Source organism: Bombina bombina, chromosome 2, assembly GCF_027579735.1.
Source record: "Bombina bombina isolate aBomBom1 chromosome 2, aBomBom1.pri, whole genome shotgun sequence".
Taxonomy (NCBI): Eukaryota; Metazoa; Chordata; class Amphibia; order Anura; family Bombinatoridae; genus Bombina; species Bombina bombina.
In genome coordinates, this window is record NC_069500.1 from 1,211,707,817 (window position 1) to 1,211,718,397 (window position 10,581).

Sequence of the window (10,581 nt, forward strand, 5' to 3'; positions counted from 1 at the left end):
GGGAGAGCCGGCTGAGAAAAAGTCTAACACCTGCAAAAAAGCAGCGTAAAACTCAATAACGCAGCCCCATTGATTCCTATGGGGAAACACATTTTATATTTACACCTAACACCCTAACATGAACCCCAAGTCTAAACACCCCTAATTTTACACTTATTAACCCCTAATCTGCCGCCCCCGACATCACCGACACCTACATTATATTTATTAACCCCTAATCTGCCACTCCGGACATCGCTGATACCTACATTATACTTATGAACCGCTAATCTGCTGCCCCCAACATCTCCGACATGTACATTATATTTATTAACCCCTAATCTGCCGCCCCCAATGTCGCCGCAACCTACCTACACTTATTAACCCCTAATCTGCCGTCCCCAACGTCGCCGCCACTATATTAAATTTATTAACCCCTAAACCTAAGTCTAACCCTAACCCTAACAACCCCAAACTTAAATATAATTTAAATAAATCTAAATTAAATTCCTATCATTAACTACATTATTCCTATTTAAAACTAAATACTTACCTATAAAATAAACCATAAGATAGCTACAATATAACTAATAGTTACATTGCATCTAGTTTAGGGTTTATTTTTATTTTACAGGCAAGTTTGTATTTATTTTAACTAGGTAGAATAGTTATTAAATAGTTATTAACTATGTAATAACTACCTAGCTAAAATAAATACAAATGTACCTGTAAAATAAAACCTAACCTAAGTTACAATAACACCTAACACTACACTATAATTAAATAAATTCCCTACATTAAATACAATTAAATAAATTAAATTTAATTAGCTAAATCACAAAAAAAACACTAAATTACAGAAAATAAAAAACAAATTACAGATCTTTAAACTAATTACACCTAATCTTATAGCCCTATCAAAATAAAAAAAAGCCCCCAAAATAAAAAAACCCTAGCCTAAACTAAACTACCAATAGCCCTTAAAAGGGCCTTTTGCGGGGCATTGCCCCAAAGAAATCAGCTCTTTTACCTGTAAAAAAAATACACACAACCCCCAACAGTAAAACCCACCACCCACACAACCAACCCCCCAAATAAAATACTAACTAAAAAACCTAAGCTCCCCATTGCCCTGAAAAGGGCATTTAGCTCTATTGCGGCCCAAAGTCCCTAATCTAAAAAATAAACCCACCCAATACACCCTTAAATAAATCCTAACATTAACCCCCGAAGATTCACTTACCGGGACAAGTCTTCATCTAAGTGGCAAGATGTCCTCAACGAAGCCGGCAGAAGTGGTCCTCCAGGCGGGCAGAAATGGTCCTCCAGACGGGCAGAAGTCTTCATCCAGATGGCATCTTCTATCTTCATCCTTCCGGCGCGGAGCGGGTCCATCTTTAAGACATCCGACACAGAGTATCCTCTTCTTCCGACGGCTTCTTCGTAATGAATATCACTTTAAGTGACGTCATCCAAGATGGCATCCCTTAGATTCCGATTGGCTGATAGAATTCTATCAGCCAATCAGAATTAAGGTAGAAAAAATCCTATTGGCTGATGCAATCAGCCAATAGGATTGAACTTCAATCCTCTTGGCTGATGCAATCAGCCAATAGGATTGAGCTTGCATTCTATTGGCTGATTGGAACAGCCAATAGAATGCCAGCTCAAGCCTATTGGCTGATTGCATCAGCCAATAGGATTTTTTCAACCTTAATTCTGATTGGCTGATAGAATTCTATAAGCCAATCAGAATCTAATGGACGCCATCTTGGATGATGTCACTTAAAGTGATATTCATTACTAAGAAGCCGTCGGAAGAAGAGGATGCTCCGCGTCGGATGTCTTGAAGATGGACGCGCTCCGCGCCGGAAGGATGAAGATAGAAGGTGCCGTCTGGATGAACAGGACCACTTCTGCCCGTCTGGAGGACCACTTCTGCCGGCTTCATTGAGGACATCTTGCCGCTTGGATGAAGACTTCTCCTGGTAAGTGAATCTTCAGGGGTTAGTGTTAGGATTTTTTTAAGGGTGTATTGGGTGGGTTTATTTTTTAGATTAGGGAGTTTGGGCCATAATAGAGCTAAATGCCCTTTTAAGGGCAATGCCCATCCAAATGCCCTTTTCAGGGTAATGGGGAGCTTAGGTTTTTTTAGTTAGTATTTTATTTGGGGGGTTGGTTGTGTGGGTGGTGGGTTTTACTGTTGGGGGTTGTGTGTATTTTTTTTTACAGGTAAAAGAGCTGATTTCTTTGGGGCAGTGCCCCACAAAAGGCACTTTTAAGGGATATTGGTAGTTTAGTTTAGGCTAGGGTTTTTTTATTTTGGGGGGGCTTTTTTTATTTTGATAGGGCTATTAGATTAGGTGTAATTAGTTTAAAGATCTGTAATTTGATTTTTATTTTCTGTAATTTAGTGGGAGTTTTTTTGTTATTTAGCTAATTTAATTTATTTAATTGTATTTAATGTAGGGAATTTATTTAATTATAGTGTAATGTTAGGTGTTATTGTAACTTAGGTTAGGTTTTATTTTACAGGTATATTTGTATTTATTTTAGCTAGGCAGTTATTAAATAGTTAATAACTATTTAGTAACTATTCTACCTAGTTAAACTAAATACAAACTTGCCTGTAAAATAAAAATAAACCCTAAGCAAGATACAATGTAACTATTAATTATATTGTAGCTAGCATAGGGTTTATTTTATAGGTTAGTATTTAGTTTTAAATAGGAATAATGTAGTTAGTGATAGCAATTTTATTTAGATTTATTTAAATTATATTTAAGTTAGGGGGTGTTAGGATAAGGGTTAGACTTAGGTTTAGGGGTTAATAAATTTAATATAGTGGCGGCGACGTTGGGGATGGCAGATTAGGGGTTAATACATGTAGGTAGGTGTCGGCGATGTTGGGGGCAGCAGATTAGCGGTTAATAAATATAATGAAAGTTGCGGCGATGTTCGGAGCGGCAGATTAGGGGTTAATAATATTTAACTAGTGTTTGTGAGGCGGAAGCGCGGCGGTTTAGGGGTTCATATGTTTATTCTAGTGGCAGCGATGTCCGGAGCAGCAGATTAGGGGATCAAATTTTTATTATGGTGTTTGCAATGCGAGAGGGCCTCGGTTTAGGGGTTAATAGGTAGTTTAGTGTTAGTGTTTAGTGTTAGTGTACTTTTTAGCACTTTAGTTATGAGTTTTATGCTACGGCGTTATAGTGTAAAACTCATAACTACTGACTTTAAAATGCGTTAGGGATCTTGGAGGTAGAGGGTGTACCGCTCACTTTTTGGCCTCCCAGGACAGACTCGTAATACCGGCGCTATGGAAGTCCCAAAGAAAAAAGACTTTACGAAGTTTACGTAAGTCAGTTTGCGGTAAGGCCAAAAAAGTGTGCGGTGCCCCTAAACCTGCAAGACTCGTAATACCAGCGGTAGTGAAAAAGCAGCGTTAGGACCTGTTAACGCTGCTTTTTCAGCTTACCGCACAACTCGTAATCTAGCCGTATGTTTCTTTTTGATTTTTCTGTTATGTTTTATTATAAAAGATTAATAAAGTATTATCATTATAAAAAATTGCATGATCTGTCTGAATAATGAAAGTTTAATTTTGACTTTCCTCCCTTTGAGTGCTAACGACGGCTCTAGAGTCGGAAACTCTGCGACGGCTAGCACTCTCCACCTTGAGGGAGATCTGGGGGCTCCCACCTGCTCCTACCCCGGCGATCGTGCCGGAAAGTGACAGGCATCCCCGGGGCTTCACGTTTTGCGTGGTGATGTCACGCGCAATGACGTGATGACATCACTGTGCAACTTTATTAACAAAATGACAATGTTAAGTATAGGAAAAGGGGGCATGCTGCTTAGAAGCCTGTATCTCAACGGCTGGTGGTAATCTTCTAAAAAAAATATCTTGACTGCCCATGGTATCTTTTTTTTATTATTATTTAAAGGGGTGTTAACAACACATTGAAGTTAATTTTTCTTATAAATTATATATTAAAGGGACATTTAAGTCAAAATTAAACTTTCATGATTCAGATAAGGCATGCAATTTTAAACAACTTTCCAATTTACTTTTATCATCAAATCTGCTTTGTTCTCTTGGTATTCTTTGTTAAAAGCTAAACCTAGGTAGGCTCATAACCCGATTAGCTGTTGCATTTTGACAGTTTTTCACAGGTAGTGCTAGTTCATGTGTGTCATATAGATAACTCCATAGAAATGAGCACAATGTTATTTATGAGTCAGCACTGAATTGGCTAAAATGCAAGTCTGTCAAAAGTACTGAGATAAGCAAGAGGCTTAGATACAAGGTAATCACAGAAGTAATAAGTATATTAATATAACTGTGTTGGTTATGCAAAACTGGGTAATGGCTAATAAAGGGATTATCTATCATTTTAAACACTAAGGGGTATATTTATTAATGTGCGAGCGGACATGATACGATGTAGCATACGCTGTCGGCATTTATCATTACACCAGCCGTTCTTGTGAACTGCTGGTGCAATGCCGCCCCCTGCAGATTCACGGCCAATCGGCCACTAGCAGGAGCTGTCAATCAACCCGATCGTATTCGATCGAGTTGATTTCTGTCCGCCGCCTCGAAGCAGGCAAACAAGTTATGGAGCAGCGGTCTTTAGACCGCTGCTTCATAACTTCTGTATCCGGTGAGCCTGAAGGAGCTTGATAAATTGACCACACTATGTCAAGTAGACTGTCTCTTTAGCAATTAAAGCTCATAAGACAAAAAATGACAACTTTAATGGAAAGTATAACATAACTGTAGATGGAAAAGTTACATAACATTGTACTGAACACATTTTTTTGTAGGGAAGGGGCATAAAATTTTTTTTAGAAGAAACCCGTATATTTTTTTAACACTCAAAACAATTTATCATTGTAGAATGTTTGTACAATATAAATTATTGGATGCTATATTGCCCATTTTATAATTGAATCTGAAATAAAAATGTTAAAGCTGCACAGAGAATCACAAAATAATTACTGTGAGCTCATTGGTAATTTTGTCTGGGAGTTGTCTATATTTTCAGCTATCATTACTTTAGAACCACACCTAAGTAATAACTGCCATTGTTTTACAGACTGTTAGAGCCACTGCAGACCCTAAAAATGATGTGGTCAACAGAAAGATGATGTCATAAGGAAATATGCCAGAATACAGAGCAATTTTAGAAAATTGGTTACATCTCCAGAATTTCTAATTAATGCCCCTCTTTTAGGTTATAATTTTGTTTAATTATGATGACAAACATCACGAAATGAAGTAAATCTACAGACAGGCCTGTTATTTTTGTACAAATGATGTTCCCATAGCAGCAAAACAAGTTCAGTCTTCAGTTTTTTACTAATATTTTATGCTGGCCTGTTCAGCTCTTACTCATATACTTAACAATTATTTCTACAAAGCTCTTTTTATTCTTATTATTTGTATTCATTGTGATTCATTTTGACTAACCAAGTTAAAGGGACAGTCTAGTCAAAATTAAACTTGTATGATTCAGATAGGGCATGCATTTTTAAACAACTTTCCAATTTACTTTTATTATCAAACTTGCTTTGTTCTCTTGGTATTTTTTGTTGAAGCTAAATATACTTAGGCTCATAAGCTAATTCCTAAGCCCTTGAAGGCAGTCTCATATCTCAGGGCATTTTGACAGTTTTTCACAGCTAGAAGGGGGTTAGTTCATGTGTGCCATATAGATAACATTGTGCTCACGCACATGGAGTTACCTAGGAGTCGGCACTGATTGGCTAAAATGCACGTCTGTCAAAACAACTAAAATAAGGGTCCAGTCTAAAGAAGCTTAGATACAAGGTAATCACAGAGGTAAAAAGTATATTAAAGGGATAGTCTACATCAGACTATTTATTGTTTTAAAAGATAGATAATCCCTTTATTACCCATTCCCTAAAGTTGCATAACCAACACAGTTATATTAATACACTTTACCTATTTGATTACCTTGTATCTAAGCCTCTGCAAACTGCCCCCTTATTTCAGTTCTTTTGACAGACATGCATTTTAGCCAATCAGTGCTGGCTCCTAGGTAACCCCATCTGCGTGAGCACAGTGTTATCTATATGACACACATGAACTATCGCCCTCTAGTGGTGAAAAACTGTCAAAATGCATTCAGGCGGCCTTCAAGGTCTAAGAAATTAGCATATGAACTTCCTAGGTTTAGCTTTCAACTAAGAATACCAAGAGAGCAAAGCAAAATTGGTGATAAAAGTAAATTGGAAAGTTGTTTAACATTACATGCCCTATCTGAATCATGAAAGTTTATTTTGGACTAGACTGTCCCTTTAATATAACCATATTGGTTATGCAAAACTGGGGAATGGGTAATAAAGGGATAATCTATCTTTTTAGACAATACAAATTCTGAAGTAGATTGCTCCATTAACAGTAATCTAGTTAATCTTTTTTTTTGGTTATTTTCCATTGCTAAGCAAAATATTTGTCTCCCAAAAATCCTCTTTGTTATATAAACATATAAAAGAAACCTGACAAATAAATTCAGGTAGTAAAATCATTTTGCTTAAATAAAGCATAAGTAGAAATGTATGTAGGTTTAAAATGTAAGTGGTATTATACTGGGCATAAGTTGCAAAGATGTTGCTAACAATAGTGTATTTGTTGAGCTTTGTTGAGTTATTTGAGCACAGTGCATGGGGAAAGCAACATTTCCAGAACAAGGTGTATAAATATAAGTTTGCAAGATATGTGCATTGTGCAGTACTAGGTAAAGTGGTAGATAAGAGTGAGCAGGTAATAGCTTAACCTTGCATGTGTCGCTAATCAAAGAGACTTAAAATGAGACAGACCTTCCATAAGAGGAGGCCTAAGATGCTGTGAGACAATAATTAGTAGTGGTGTCCAAGGGATCCAGAGAATCATGAAGCAGTACTAGGTCAGTAACAGGTGGTAGATCTGATTTGTCTTTACATACAATGGATACAGAGAGAAAGATCAAGTTCAATTATAAGGCAGGTCAAGGTCAAAATCAGGAAATTAGTCCAATCTACTGTCACAAGCAATTTGACAAGACGAGAAACATAGAAAATAGGGAAGGAGTCAGATACTAAAGAAGCAGAATAAAAGGAGTGCATATAGTCAGTAGCAGACCTAATCAGCAGAGGGTCTTAGTGCAAAGTTATTTGGGCCCCCCATAGGTAACTCAGTAAAAAGCAATAGTAATAATATACATGCTGTTCTGTATCATGATTTTGAGGATAGATAGACCTGCAAACTGCATCAATAAAAGGCTCCCCTACATTAGCATTGTACACATTCTCACACTCCTGTGTATAAAATGGCTGTTATGGGCCCCCTCCAGCACTTGGGTCCTGGTGCCACTGCACCTGCTGTACCAATGGTAGTTCCGCCCCTGAATATAGTACTGGCAGGTACTCCATCTTTTTTTCAAACATGGAACAGTCAGAATATTTAAAATGTCAGTAAGCCCACCAAATAATGTTATATAATTCTGCACATAGTACAGAATTATATAACATTAGGTTAGCCCCAGCTTTCTAAATCAAAGTATGTCACAGATATTTTCCCACAAAAATGTATTTTACAGACCGCCGCTCCTGGCTCTACTGAGCGGGTCTGCTATTTTTCTAAGCACATCGGGTTCCAGCTGAAGAAAAACAGCCCCAAAGCATGATGCTGCCACCACCATGCTTCACTGTGGGTATGGTATTCTTTTGGTTATATGCAGTGTTGTTTTTGCGCCAAATATATCTTTAGGAATTATGGCCAAAAGTTCAACCTTCATCAGACCATAACACCTTTTCCCACATGCTTTTGGGAGACTTCAGATGTGTTTTTGCAAAATTTAGCCGGGCTTGGATGTTTTTCTTTGTAAGAAAGGCTTCCGTCTTGCCACTCTACCCCATAGCTCAGACATATGAAGAATACGGGCGATTGTTGTTACATGTACCACACAGCCAGTACTTGCCAGATATTCCTACAGCTCCTTTAATGTTGCTGTAGGCCTCTTGGCAGCCTCCCAGACCAGTTTTCTTCTCGTCTTTTCATCAATTTTGGAGGGACGTCCAGTTCTTGGTAATGTCACTGTTGCACCATATTTTCTCCACTTGATGATGACTGTCTTCACTGTGTTCCATGGTATATCTAATGCCTTGGAAATTCTTTTGTACCCTTCTCCTGACTGATACCTTTTAACAATGAGATCCCTCTGATGCTTTGGGAGATCTCTGCGGACCATGGCTTTTGCTGTAGGATTCAACTAAGAAAATGTCAGTAAAGACCAACTAGAACAGCTGAACTTTATTTGTGGTTAATAAAAGGCACTTTAAATGATGGCAGGTGTGTACTGACTCCTATTTAACATGATTTTGACTGTGATTGCTTAATTCTGAACACAGCTACATCCCCAGTTATATGTGCACACTTATGCAACCACATTATTTTAGTTTTTTTTGTTTACTTCCCTAAACCTAAAAGATTTCAGTTTGTTTTTTAATTAAGTTGTACAGCTTATAGGTCACATTAAAGGTGGAAAAGTTCTGAAATTATTTATTTTTGTCTCATTTTTTACATCACAGAAACCTGAAATTTTAACAGGGGTGTGTAGACTTTTTATATCCACTGTATATGTGTATATCCACTTTTGTCAAGGTCCCAGGGAGAAAGATTTCCTTTTTGTTTATTCCCTCAGATCTCATTTTACACCGGTGTAAAATGAGACCTGGGTCTGAAAAATGACAGCACCTGAACTGAGAGTCTGATAAATGCACAGAATCAAAGGGATTTCAACTGATCTGAGGGAATAAATAAAAAGGAAATCTTTCTCCCTGGGGCCTTGACAAAAGTGGATATACACATATATATGGAAGGAGCCAATGACTAGAGAACCAACTACTCAACAAACTGTGCAGCACTTACCTCATTTTGATTGAGGTAGTTTTTTGTAAGTAGGAAATTCATCTATCACTATTGGTTTCTGTGGGCACACCAACTTACCTGAAGTTTGTCTTATCAAGAAATTCCTTTCACGTGGGATCCTTTTTTAGACATCTTTTTTGGACTTTAATTACTAGCCTTTATTGTAATATATATTCCTACATGTACATATTTTATTGATTAATACTATATATGCAAATTGATTAATTTTCAGTTATAAGTACTGTTTTGCGCCTATATACCAATCTCCTTATCCATTTTTTTGTAAAAATAGACTTTGTATCTTTGGTGGCGGGGGCCACTAAGAATACCTTGTCTGGTTACATAGGCAGCATCACAGATCTTACTAATAACTATTTCTGAAAGAATTTACACTATACTCTAAGCGCCGTTATTTACTATTCTTTTTATCCATTATATATATATGTATATGCTTATATATATATATATGCTTATCGTGCGCTGTTATTATACAGTGGAGCGCAAATATCGCTTTCTTCAAAGCAATATTTAGCACTCCACTTGTAAACTGGTCCAAAGTATGTAAGGGGAAGCACTGGGACAAGCTGTGAGACATTTGCTTGTAGGGCACAGAAGGTAAGAATATTAATTGTGACACATTTATTTTGAGGACTTGGAAGTCACTCATCATTAAAACATAATATGAGCATTTGCTGGTATATATATATATATATATATATATATATACACACAACATATACAGTAACATGTGTGTGTATACAGAGAGAGGGAATTTATAAAGAATTATCAATCAAAGAATCAAAAATAAAACTGTGCATCTTCAGCTCTTTGTAAATTATTCCAGATGCACAAATAGTCTGAACTTGGCAGCTTGTCAACATCTTGCCTGCAGTATGAGCTATCCTGTGTCTGCAGTGAGGAGGACTGCAATGCCTGATTACTCAAGGGTAAGGCTATGGCACTCCATGAAGACTGCAGGATTTAACACAGGCATATAATAACAAATCTGCACCACTTTCTACAGCAGAGGTCAAGAAATAAGTGCATAGTTCACTGAACAGGAACTTCTATAGCTTGCTGACAGACATCTGCACCCTCCAGAATGGATAAATCAGTGAGAGCCCCTCTAAGGAGATCATTCAGTGATCATATCAGAAACTCCACAGCTAGGGCTCTGGATGTTATCTGGAAAAATGCAAGAGAAAGACGTCTGGCAGGTGAGAGGTCTCAAACCCTATTTAACCCTGTGGTAGGTAGCCAAAGAAGATTGCAAAACAATTGCAACCCTCTTTGGAAAAACAAGGAGTTAAACATATAAAGAAAATAATGATGTAGCTAATACTTTTAGCATGCACCTTGTACATTGTTTTCATTCTCATGACCTAGCAGTTACTATTCATAGCAACATTAATGAAAAGGAAGTATATTTAGAAAGCAACATTTATTTAATATAAGAACTAATTTTGCCATATCTGCTTAACTGTTTCAGTGAAAGGTTTACCATATCATATTAAGTATAAAGTTATAACTGTAGTTATTTACAACTTGCAATAATTCTGGCCTGTTCTGGCTGCCAAGGAGTGTGTCAGTTGGCATATCTGAGAGTGTTGGCATTTCCTTTGGCAACTTCTCACTCAAATGAATTCCAAAGATTGTGTTCAGTT